Source organism: Nyctibius grandis, chromosome 24 (genome assembly GCF_013368605.1).
Source record: "Nyctibius grandis isolate bNycGra1 chromosome 24, bNycGra1.pri, whole genome shotgun sequence".
Lineage (NCBI taxonomy): Eukaryota > Metazoa > Chordata > Aves > Nyctibiiformes > Nyctibiidae > Nyctibius > Nyctibius grandis.
In genome coordinates, this window is record NC_090681.1 from 1,362,407 (window position 1) to 1,373,280 (window position 10,874).

Here is a 10,874-nt window from a genome sequence, read left to right on the forward strand (position 1 = left end):
GCGCCGCGCGCCTGCGCACGGCAGCGTGTCCCCGCCTCCCGCGCCCCCCCGCGCAGGCGCAGTGCGGCCCCCTCAGGGCCAGGATGGGTGGGTGCAGCAGAGCGCCAAGGCCCGGGGGGGGCCGGGGGACCTGGCACGGGCACCCCCAGGCGGGCTCGGGGCAGGAGGTGCGAGGTTTGGCCCTGAGCGCATCAGGTCCTGGTGGGCCTCAACATGTCCCATGGTGGCCACAGGGCCCCTGACCTCGTGGCATGGCCACCAGGCCTGGTCTGTGGTGGTGGCTGGTGGCGGTGACCCACTGTGGCACCGTGGGCTGTCCACGCCTCGCCGCGCCTCACGCTCCGCCAGGCCGAGGCTCTCTGGCGTGTCTGACCATGACATGGTGCTCCCGCCAGGCCATAGCACCCACCTCACAGCGTGACACCTCCCCGGCGCGATGCTCACACCGTGCTCCCCAGCATCCCGCTCGCCCCCGGGACACCCCACCTCGTACCCAGCAGCAGTGGTGAGGCTGCCCTGGGCGATGGATCCAGTGGTGCAGGGTAGACCAGGATTGTTGCAACTTCACTTCAGGAATGCTCCAGAAGTCGACATGTTGGACTTGCAGCCTTGCCATTGGAGAGGGTATGTATTTGTTCATTCAACAGGATGCTCAACACACTACAAACCATAATTTAACGAAGTAATTGTGTTCCAAACCCAAGGCAATCAGAGGTTTTAATGTACCTTTCAGGCCAAGTCTGTTCACTTTTAATTTTTCACTGCCACGGAGTCTAGAAGCACTTCCTTCCTGTGCTGAATCTACTGCACAGTGGGTTTGAAGATGACATGGAGTATTTGCAGGACATTCGGTTTGTTCCCTTTGTTGGAATCAACCTGACCATATAGACAGATCTGGTTTTTGTTTGTTGTGCCTCTGCTGTATCGCTCATGAATGAACCATTATGTAATTTTTTAGTTAATTTAACATTTGTTGGTACAACTGTAGAACAGACATGTTTTTAATGTGGGAATGGATGGTTTATAGTTGACCACGTTTTTCCTCATCTGGTGTTGATCAAAAGTTCACATAAGGATTGTTTCTGCAGAGTACTTCATCCCATGAAGATTTGCATAGCTGTTTAACGTGAAATACCTGAGAGGTCACATTTCGGTTGCAAAAATCAGTGTAACCTTTCAAGGTTAAAACCTAAATATTTAAAGCTTTGTAATGTTGCCTGTCGTTTTCATGCTTTCCAATAATTAAGACACTCAAAACATTAGAAAGGTATACGCCTATTAAGAAAAAATTTGAAACTCTGTGTAAGATACAGATTGTTGCCTTTTTTTTTGTGAACAATGTCAAACATTGCCAGCGCCCACAAGCAGTTGATAAGAACAATGTGTTCCCTTCTCCTTACTACTTAAATAATCTAACTGCTAATTAAAACTTTGTCTTAAAGAGAAATCTCCGCTTCCTAGTGCTACCTGATTTGCACAATTAAAGGGTGGTATTAAGAAGCAGCTGCATTTCAACGGTGAATGAAGTGATTGTTATATAAACACTGTCCTTCATCTGGCCCCAAATGCTAGACACATCATATTGGGATTCATTTAGGAAATCCTGTCAGGTCTCTCTTTACAAATGACTGCATTCCAAGGACAGTGAAATAATTAATGTAATAATTTAATAAGTTATGAATAATGCTTTTCACTTATACATTAATCCTCGTCCTCAAGTATAAAATAATTCAAGTTGATGAGTTATTTTGTGAAATTCTTAAAGAATTTGGGATTTTTTTATGACAAAAGATGTTATGTGTGAGCTTGATGTGAAATTTAATAATTATTCAAAAGGTACTTTTATCCTTAGCTACAGAGTAAAAGAATGAATATTTTAATCTTTTTAATGGGCACCAAATATAGGTACAATAAAAGGTTTTAATATGAATTTTTATTAGTATTGTTTTTTGAATAGCTAGAAGTTCTAATATAGTCTAAATATAGGGCTGCTGCATGTCAAGGTTCCCTCGGACACGTTCACTAGTGCCCTGGGCAGACGGCAGGACGTGGGGATGTTCATAAAAGGCTTCTGTGCAGGCACAGATTTCCCAGCAGCGTGTGTGTAACAGCACAGATGTGCTGTACATGTGCAGATCATCTGAACATTGAAAATGCCCATATTTCTGAATGGGATTTTCTAGGGTGGCAGAAAAAACAGAGAGAGAGAAAAAAGAGGCGATAGCCCTCTTAGAATATAAATATTTATAAATTACCTAAACAATTAGTAACAATGTTGAGAAATCCAAGTATTCAGAAGTCAGGAGGAAGACCTTAAAAGAAGAGGTTGGTTTACAAATGAAGATCTTAAGGATAACAAACTTGCTTTTTCTTTTTGACCTCTGGTTTCTGAGGCATTATAGTTCACTGCCTTCATGTTTTTAGGCTTAAGTTTAGAAAGTGTATGTGTGGGGGGGGAGTTGTTTATTCGTTTGGTTTAATTAAACCTATATTTTAATGTAATCACAACTCCAAATGCTCAGGCATTCAGAATAACCTCAAATACCAGGAGAATTCCAGTAGCATCACAAGACTTGATGAAACTGTTATAACTTCTTGGGGATACATTGTAAGTTTCCATAGTATTTTATAAAATGAAGATTTTATATAACTCGTTGTAGCATGCTAACGGGAACAAACATCTTTATTTCATTGCATGATTCTCACAAGTAAATTAGGGGGTTGATGGAAATATTTGAACTTTTCACGTGCAGCTGAAAATGCTTTCAGAGCACTAAACAAAGTATTTTGTTAGAAATAGATCCTGTCATTAAAATAGAGCATAGTACAACCATATGCTGTTGAAATCTGTGCCTGATGGAAGGCTGATACCACGGACAGATGAGAGGGTGACAGTAAGTGTGGACCATGTAAAACTAGAGCAACCCTGCCGTGTTCTGTAGACATCTCAGCCCATTCCCTGAATAGGGCATTTGGACTAGTGCAGAGTGTTTTCCAGCTTGTTCAGACCTGACTTAATTTTGACTCTAAATGAACTGTATATGTACTAATGTGGCTAAAAGAGACACTGTATAATATGTAGATAACGTGGTGATGCCTAGTGCAGAACAGACCTAGATAAATGCCTGGATAAGGCAGGGAAAAGATAAGGTTGTTCCACAGTACTGTTTTTGAATTGCTTTTTAATTTACCCCTGGAGTGCCCATTTTATAATCTGCTGCACAATTCTGCGTGAGACTATTCGTCTTTAAAACACTGACATTTCAAAAAGAAACCATGAAACTCCTTTCACGTGCAGGCTGCAGTTCAATGAACTGGATGAATGATCTTTGCACATACCCACGGGCATGCACGGCTGAATATAGATCACCCAGAAAACCTGCCAGCTGTACACGCTGAGATCCAGGCACTCCTGCCTCAGTTCCAGCTCAGGTTCTCTTCAGAGAACTGCAGTTGCAGGTGCTTACAGTACTGCTGCATGTCGGGCCAAACACAAATTAATAACAACGAATAATCCCGTTTCCTTTCCCGTGAGCTCGGTGAGCATCCAAATAGGCCAGGCTTTGTGAGGTGGGCTGAGAAACATGGCTTTTGCGTAAGTTGTACCCACATCCAGGGCCCAAGGAGAGACTCAGAAGAACAATGTAGGATGTAGTGTAGAAAAATATGGGACTTTGGGGTTAGCAAAGTGTTCTCTCTCCTGATTTCCGAGATACTGCATTAGGAAAGGTTGAACCAGCGTAGATGAGACCAGTGCAGCTGTACTGGCAAGTCCCCCCTGTACAAACATGCTTTGTGCCAGTAACAATGTGCTGTTGCCGATGGAGTTTCCAGAGCAAAATCCAGGGGTTCTTTCAGGTTGTCCCCAATCCCTCTGCAAATTCCACCTTGTGCCAGGGTGGCGTTTGGCCTCCAGTGGACACCATGACACAAGGACAAGCATGTCCAGACAACAGGCACGAGACTTGTTAAAAGCAGCGTGCCAGTTCACTTGGCACGTGACACCAAGGATGGAACCAGCACAGCACCGTGAAAACCAGTGAATATTTCAGTGGAAAAACAATTGCTTGTGGAGTCTCCTCTTGGGGCCTGAGCAGGCTGGGGGGGACAGGCAGTCCCAGGGGCAGCAGCGAGGTGGGTTTGTCTCCCAGCTCTGGAGCTGCTCTGGCTTTGTCCCCTCCGCGCATGGGGCTGGCTCGCCAGGCGGGATTTGCATTTCCCTGTCACTGGTGATGTCAGGGGCCTGCCTCTGCGAGGTCCCCGGGCTGCGAGGACAAAGGGGAGCGGGAGGCTCGGAAACAACAAAGATCAAGGAAAGAGAGAGGCCAAGTTTTAAAAAGTGACGCATTCAGCGCGCTTAGTCATAGAGACACAAACGCAGGAGGGCTGGCAGAGGCCTATTTTCATCCTGAAACTCCCCCTCACGTCCCAGACTTGCTGGGCTGTGTTTGCTGTTGAGATAACATCCCCTTCCCCCACCACCCACAGATCACTGAAGGAGCAGCCGTTGCAAAAGGAAAAAAAAAAAAGGGCAGTTGCCTTGCTCTGCCTGCAGGAGAAATGTCAGGAAGTGCCTGGTGGTGGGTGGGATGAAAGGAGGAAGCTGAACTCTAAAGAGAATATTCTAGCTCTGCTCGTGCAAACAAATGCCCCTCTGTATTTTGCTTGATAAGAACATCCAGGAGCAGGTCTTCCTGCGTGCGGGCAGGACGAGAGTGGAGTAGTCACTGCGGGATCTGATTTGTACACGCTGTGTTATCCAAAGCACGCCGTGAACTGGAGGGTGAAAAGATCTAAACAGCTAGGAAGAAATACAAGTGTCATCAATAATTAATAGTGTCTTTTTGTAATGAGAATGATCCAGTATTAATTATGAAGTTAATTTCTGTTTGGATTTGTGGGTGTACATGAAATTTGGACCAGGATTTAAGTTCAGTGCAATCATGCTTTTATTCTGATTACAATAATTATAAATCTATTCTGCATCTTCTTTTTAGGTCTAAATAACACAGGCTTTTGTTTCCAAACATGCCAGACATCAGTTTTTGCTCACCAAATATGGCAGTTCTCAGATCCCCAAGTCGAATCTGATTATAAATACAAAGGAAATTGTTTTCATTCATTGTCACTGTGCAACCCTGTGGAAATGCGAAAATAAGCCTGGAACATAGATAATGATAAGTACCCTGGCTTTCTAAAATCACAGAGTCAACAGTGATGAAGGAACTTAATTGCATACATCATGAAATATTTAAACAGATAGTGACCAACATGTGCAAGTGTGGTACCTAGACTTCTATACCTAATTCTGTATTATAAACAGCTGGTGCTACTCTGTGTCAGTGACTCTCAATCTTTTTTACTCTGTAGCCTTAAAAATTGTCAGTATGCCATCCACAAGTCACTGTTTCTTGCAGTACTTTTGAAGCTTATTTTTTGTACTGGGTGATCTATTGTGAAAAAGTCTATGGCAGAAGCACAAAACTCAGAGGGAGAAGAGAACTGGGTTTCTTATTTAACTATAGACCGTCAGCAGTACATCCTCAAAGCACTGATGCAGGTAGTCCATGGCAGGTTGCGGGTGGTGGTTAGCATGGAGAGCAAGCTGAAAACTCATCTTTGTTGAGTAGGCATTCTTACACAGTCATTAACTATTTTCCAGCTATATTCACGCCTTGCTTGTGCTACCAGTATAGATTTATTGGCAAGTTTTTCTCATGGAGATCCAGTTTATAGGAACACAAGTTTTGTGCCAGGCTCATAGCAGATTCTTGTGTCGAGGCACAAGAGAGAAAACATGAATTTTCTCTTTGCCTTTGTGTCTTTGCTTTTGTTTTTTCATCTGCTCTTCTCTCCTTGCTGAAAATCTAAACTCCCACCCCACATAAACTTCCTTCCTTCCACACAGCCCTGCGCTTCTTTGGTCAGCAGTGGAAGAGTTAGTATTGGCAACAAGCTGTCATCTCTGAGCACCCCGAGTCAGATAGGGTGAGATTAGGGAGAGCTCAGTGAGACATTGTTTCACACTGCTGGAAGGCTCTGCTAGGCGTTGTGATACGATGATGTTTAGAGGATCATTTGCCATAAGAAGATGCCAAAGGTAATTAAAAAAAAAAAAAAGTGAGCTGTTAGACTTTCGAAAAATCTGAGTGTGCTCAAGGTCACAATTTTTGCCTGGGGTGGGTGTCAGGTTGTCAGACCTATAATCCTCTGGGAAGTCTATTCAACTGCCTGATGCTACAGCAGTATTAATTTTATCTTTGTCTTCTGAGAGTTACTGAAAAATGGCATGAGTAATCTATGGAGTTGTTTGGCCAGTTCTGTTGTTTGGAGACCTCCTCTTGATTCTTTAAGTTACGCAGGAGTGCCCGCTTACAAACCCTGGTTGCTGCTTTTTAACATCATCCTGAATTTCGTGCTGTGACTACCTCACTTTTTCCAAGAATAAAACTGTTTATTTGAATACTTCTACCATTTTCATGTTATGAAAAAAGGTATTCTAATTTTCTTATGGTTATCTCCTGTATGTTTCCAATGTTCCCCCTTTTGTGTGAGTTTATGTTTTGGAAATAACAGTGGATTAAAGAAAATACACAGAGAAGACATCGCCAGTCTTTCAGTTTTTAGGAAAGTCATGGCAGTCTGATGAAATACAGCATTGTGTGTCTACTCACTTTTTCTGCCCCACTTACATTCTTTACATAGCCAAACATTAACCAGAACTGCAGCTCAGAACTGCTGGTATTTTTGCAGAGCTGATGTATGTTTTCTGTTGAGCGCTTGTCTCGCCTGTAAGAATGAAGAACAGGATTCTCTTTAACAGCTACCTCCCATTCTTGTCACGTATTTATTGTCACTGACAAAATTTTAAATTCTCTTAATAGAAGAAATGGAAGCTGTTAACTGTAGAGCAGCAGGATAAATTTTAGTTATGCATATCTTGTTTCTCTCCACAGCTCAAGGAAATGTATATATTGATGGCTTTGTCGCACAACTGTGCCGAGTGCTTCTGCAAGCCAGTAAGCATCCTTAACTCCGACTGACTTCATTGGAAATGGGCTTGTGGAGCCTCTTGGAAGACAGACCTGGCATGCTCAGATGCGCCTGTAGCAGACGTGCACGGTGTGTACAAGCATCACTCTGCCCACTGGCACAACACAGCTGCTGCTGTGCACAGTGCAACTGCTCACCACCTGCTGACCAGTGCCCAGCCCGTCCCTGGCCAGTGCTGCTTGAGGAGAGAAATCCCAAAACTGCAGTCCCGGAAGAAAGAGAGCGCGCTTCCCAGCCAGCTCTTGTCTATATACTGAGCATGACGTTGCATGATATAGAATATCCCATTGGCCAGTTTGGATCATTGCTCTGGCCATGCTCCCTCCCAGTTTCTTATGCACCTGCACACTAGCAAAGCATGGCAAGTTGAAGAGTCCTTGATTTCTTAGCACAACTGAAAACATCAGTATATTATCAATATTCTTCTCATACCAAATCCCATCCTAAATGCAAAACATAGCACTGTTCTAGCCACGAAGAAGTTAGCTCTATCCCAGCCAAAACCAGGACACCCTTTCAGGGTGAGAGAACACAGTCTCCAGCAGAGCTGTGAGCTTGCGGTGTCAGTAGTGTTCAGATAGCAGACCTGCCTGCAGATCCAGTACTACCCTTTTTGTAGACTCGAGCCTGATTTGTATCTCTTTGTTCCACTAGGAATCAAGATTATATTCACTGAAATCAGTTATGTTACTGTGCAAAGGCAATCAACCCCTCCTTCCCTTCTTTCAGGCTCTGTATTTGCTTGATTATCACTGTAATCTCTTACCTGGCCCTGCATTACTTTTGCTCATCTGGGTTAAAAAATGGCCTATGGGCATGTCTCATGGCGTACAGGAAAAACCTCTTGGAGAGCAGATTTAATCAGTACTCAAGCAGGGAGTGAAAACAGTGCAGGAGGGAGGGAGAGGAGAACTCTCATCATCAAGTGCCACAGGACAGTCTCTGGGAGCTCTGCTGTGCGGCTGAATAGCCAGTACAGCAGATTAGCCACTCCTGTCATCCTGCCTCTTGGCTTCAGATGTTACTGTCGGCATTTTACTTCCTCCTTTATTCTATAAAAGGTGACGCTGTTATTCGTGGAACTGTGCTGAGCCCTAGAATAACGAAACCGTTCTGCAGAAATCCCTGCTGTTCCAGACAGGTTTACCTGAGCGCACCACAGACTCGACTAGCAGAGCCTGCAGCAGGGTAAGGACGCTAGCCTGCACCTTCTGGGTGCCTCACTGCTCTGATCTCCCTGTCCACTCCTTTTGCTTCCTGATCTTTTAAATTCCTGAGCATCTCTCCTTCTGTGACATACTTGAATTTGTGCAAACAGCCATTAAACTGTTTCCTTCTAGGTCAGAAATGCTCAGGGAATGCAGACACAGCATCTCCTCACAACATTTAATTGCTTCTGTAGTGGTGGTACACATTACCGTGATTCGTGCAATTTTACTGTTTGTACATGGGGCACTTACAGAACCTCATGGGGTAATTATTCTTAATTAGCAGGTCGGACACATGCAGCTCTTTCCTCCTGCAATCTGCAATTAATAATATACGGATAATGCAGATTTCTTCTTGTCAGTCTTTAGTTTATGTTTATAGGAGGAGGAAATGGTTTAGGGAAAAATTATCTAAATCAACCACCTGCTGAGATCCATGCCTTTCTTACCCGAAGATTACCCTGCGCTCGATGGCAGCTGAGACATTCATAACTTCAGACACGTCAGTGTCAGCCTGATTCCCTCCTTCAAATATTCCTCTAAGGCCTGCTGCAGGTCTTTTTCTCTCTTTGGTCATGGACCGCTTCTTACTTGTAGGTAGGTTGTATAGTATGAAAAGTCTTCAGAAGTCGTGACACTGGTGTTATCTTTTAAGTACATATTAGTATTTTGGGGCAGGGAAGGGTCTTGAGTTCTCCCTACTTTTTTGCTTCTCCCAACAGCCCCCATTAAACTAAACTAATGTTACGTATGCAGTAACCATCCAATAACCAGATCAATATGAAGTATGGAGAAATACTACAGAGTCGCTTCAAATGTTACCACAGTTGTCCTAAGGAGTTTCCAGTCTCAGACACAACGTTTATTTAGAGTGGGACATTCTGGGGAGAACATCTCAAGCTTTCTTCCTCAGTGTGTGTTTTTGTATGAGGACAGCAGCTGCCTAGTGTGAGTATTTACAAAATCGGTGATTGTTACCAGAGGTCATTTTTATTTCAAGTCCTCATAGCTACCTTGATCTTTCTTTGATTTCAAGCCCAGGATAAATACTCACATTGCAGTTACAAAATATATAATTGTATCCTGGCCTCTACTAGATACATGGAAATCCAAAGCTACTTTGTGGACTTCAGATAAGTTGTACAGATTTATGCAAGACTGGGGACAGAATTATACTCTTTATTTCTTTCAAAGGATGCTAAAAAATAATAGCTCCCTAAAATACAGTTCACTTATACTTGGGACACAACAAAGGCGAAAACAACCCTTTAACACTCAATATTCTTTGTTGCTTCCTGAAGACATAACCTGGTGTGACAGTGAGGCAATGCCAGTTGTCTGCACGCAGGAAGAGCCAGTCCCAAATTTCCTCTTCCAGCTTTAACCTCTGAGACACCTCGTGGTGGAAACATTTACTGCTCGCAGAAAGGGGCTGACATCTCGGAGAGAATCCATTTTAAAACAACGTGGGCCTTCCATTCTGCTGCGCTTGGAAGTGGTTGAAGTCATACAGCCAGTGTAACCCTGATTTGGGGAAAAGACTGATCTGTAGCAGATTTTTATTTAAAAAATCTAAAGCCACAGGGAAATTCATTTAGTTAAGAATGAAGTCTGCTTTTGCCCTTGGCTTCACAAATATTTATGAGAATGATAATATTTTATCACAACAATGCAACGGTTACAGTTTCTGTGCAAAATAAAGCAATCACGTGGCTTTTGCTTGGGCTTCACGTGGGGTTTGGTTCTTCAGACTTGAAACTGAATGTGAAACGTCAATGGGAGCCTGGGGGCGTGATGGATTGAAACCCACGTGAAGTGAAAGTATAAAAACGTCACATTGTTCTAATGCCAGCGTGTCTCCAGTGCAACACCGCTGAAAACAGGGACATTAAATAGATGGGAAGTACTTTCGGCCCGTTTTCTGCGTTAGAATGTGCAATATTGTGGCCATAACCGCTGTGAATTTTAAAACTGCTTTGTTTTTTACTGAGGGCACATTGTTTTACATTTTGGGGAGCTCACATCCCCTTTGTTGCCAGCGAAGGAGACGGGGCACGGAGCCGCGTCCCGCGCTTACAGGGAGGTTGCGCGTTGTGGGTCGTTGTTCTCGGGGGGAGTTCATCTTTGGCTTCCAAACGGAACGGGGTCAAAGTGACCTCCCGCGTTGGAGCTGGGTTTCCACCACCACCCTGGAATGAATAAATAGGAATTTTTTTATATAAAATTTGCTTTCACAGTAGAAGCGAAGGCTGCCGACCGTGCTCAAAGCAGCCAACCGTATTTATTTGAAATTTTTCCAGCCGAAGCCTATGGCTGCTTAGCCGGAGGTGCCGTAATGCCCCGCGGCTCTTGTTCCCCCTGCGGGCGAGCGGCCTCCGGAGGCCAGCGGCCCCTCCGAGCCGCCCTGGCCCGGCCGCGGGGCTGCGCCGGGGGCCGCGGCCTGCGCAACGCGTGGCTGCCCCCGCCGGGCCGCCGAGCGCGCGGGCTCCCGCCCGACTGACTCCCCAGGTAGCCAATCACAAGCCGAGCTTCGTTCGTGACTTCGCCTCCCGCCGGTCAAACTGCCCAATCAGCATACAGGAGGTTAACGGATCAGCCCGTGCCAACGTCGGC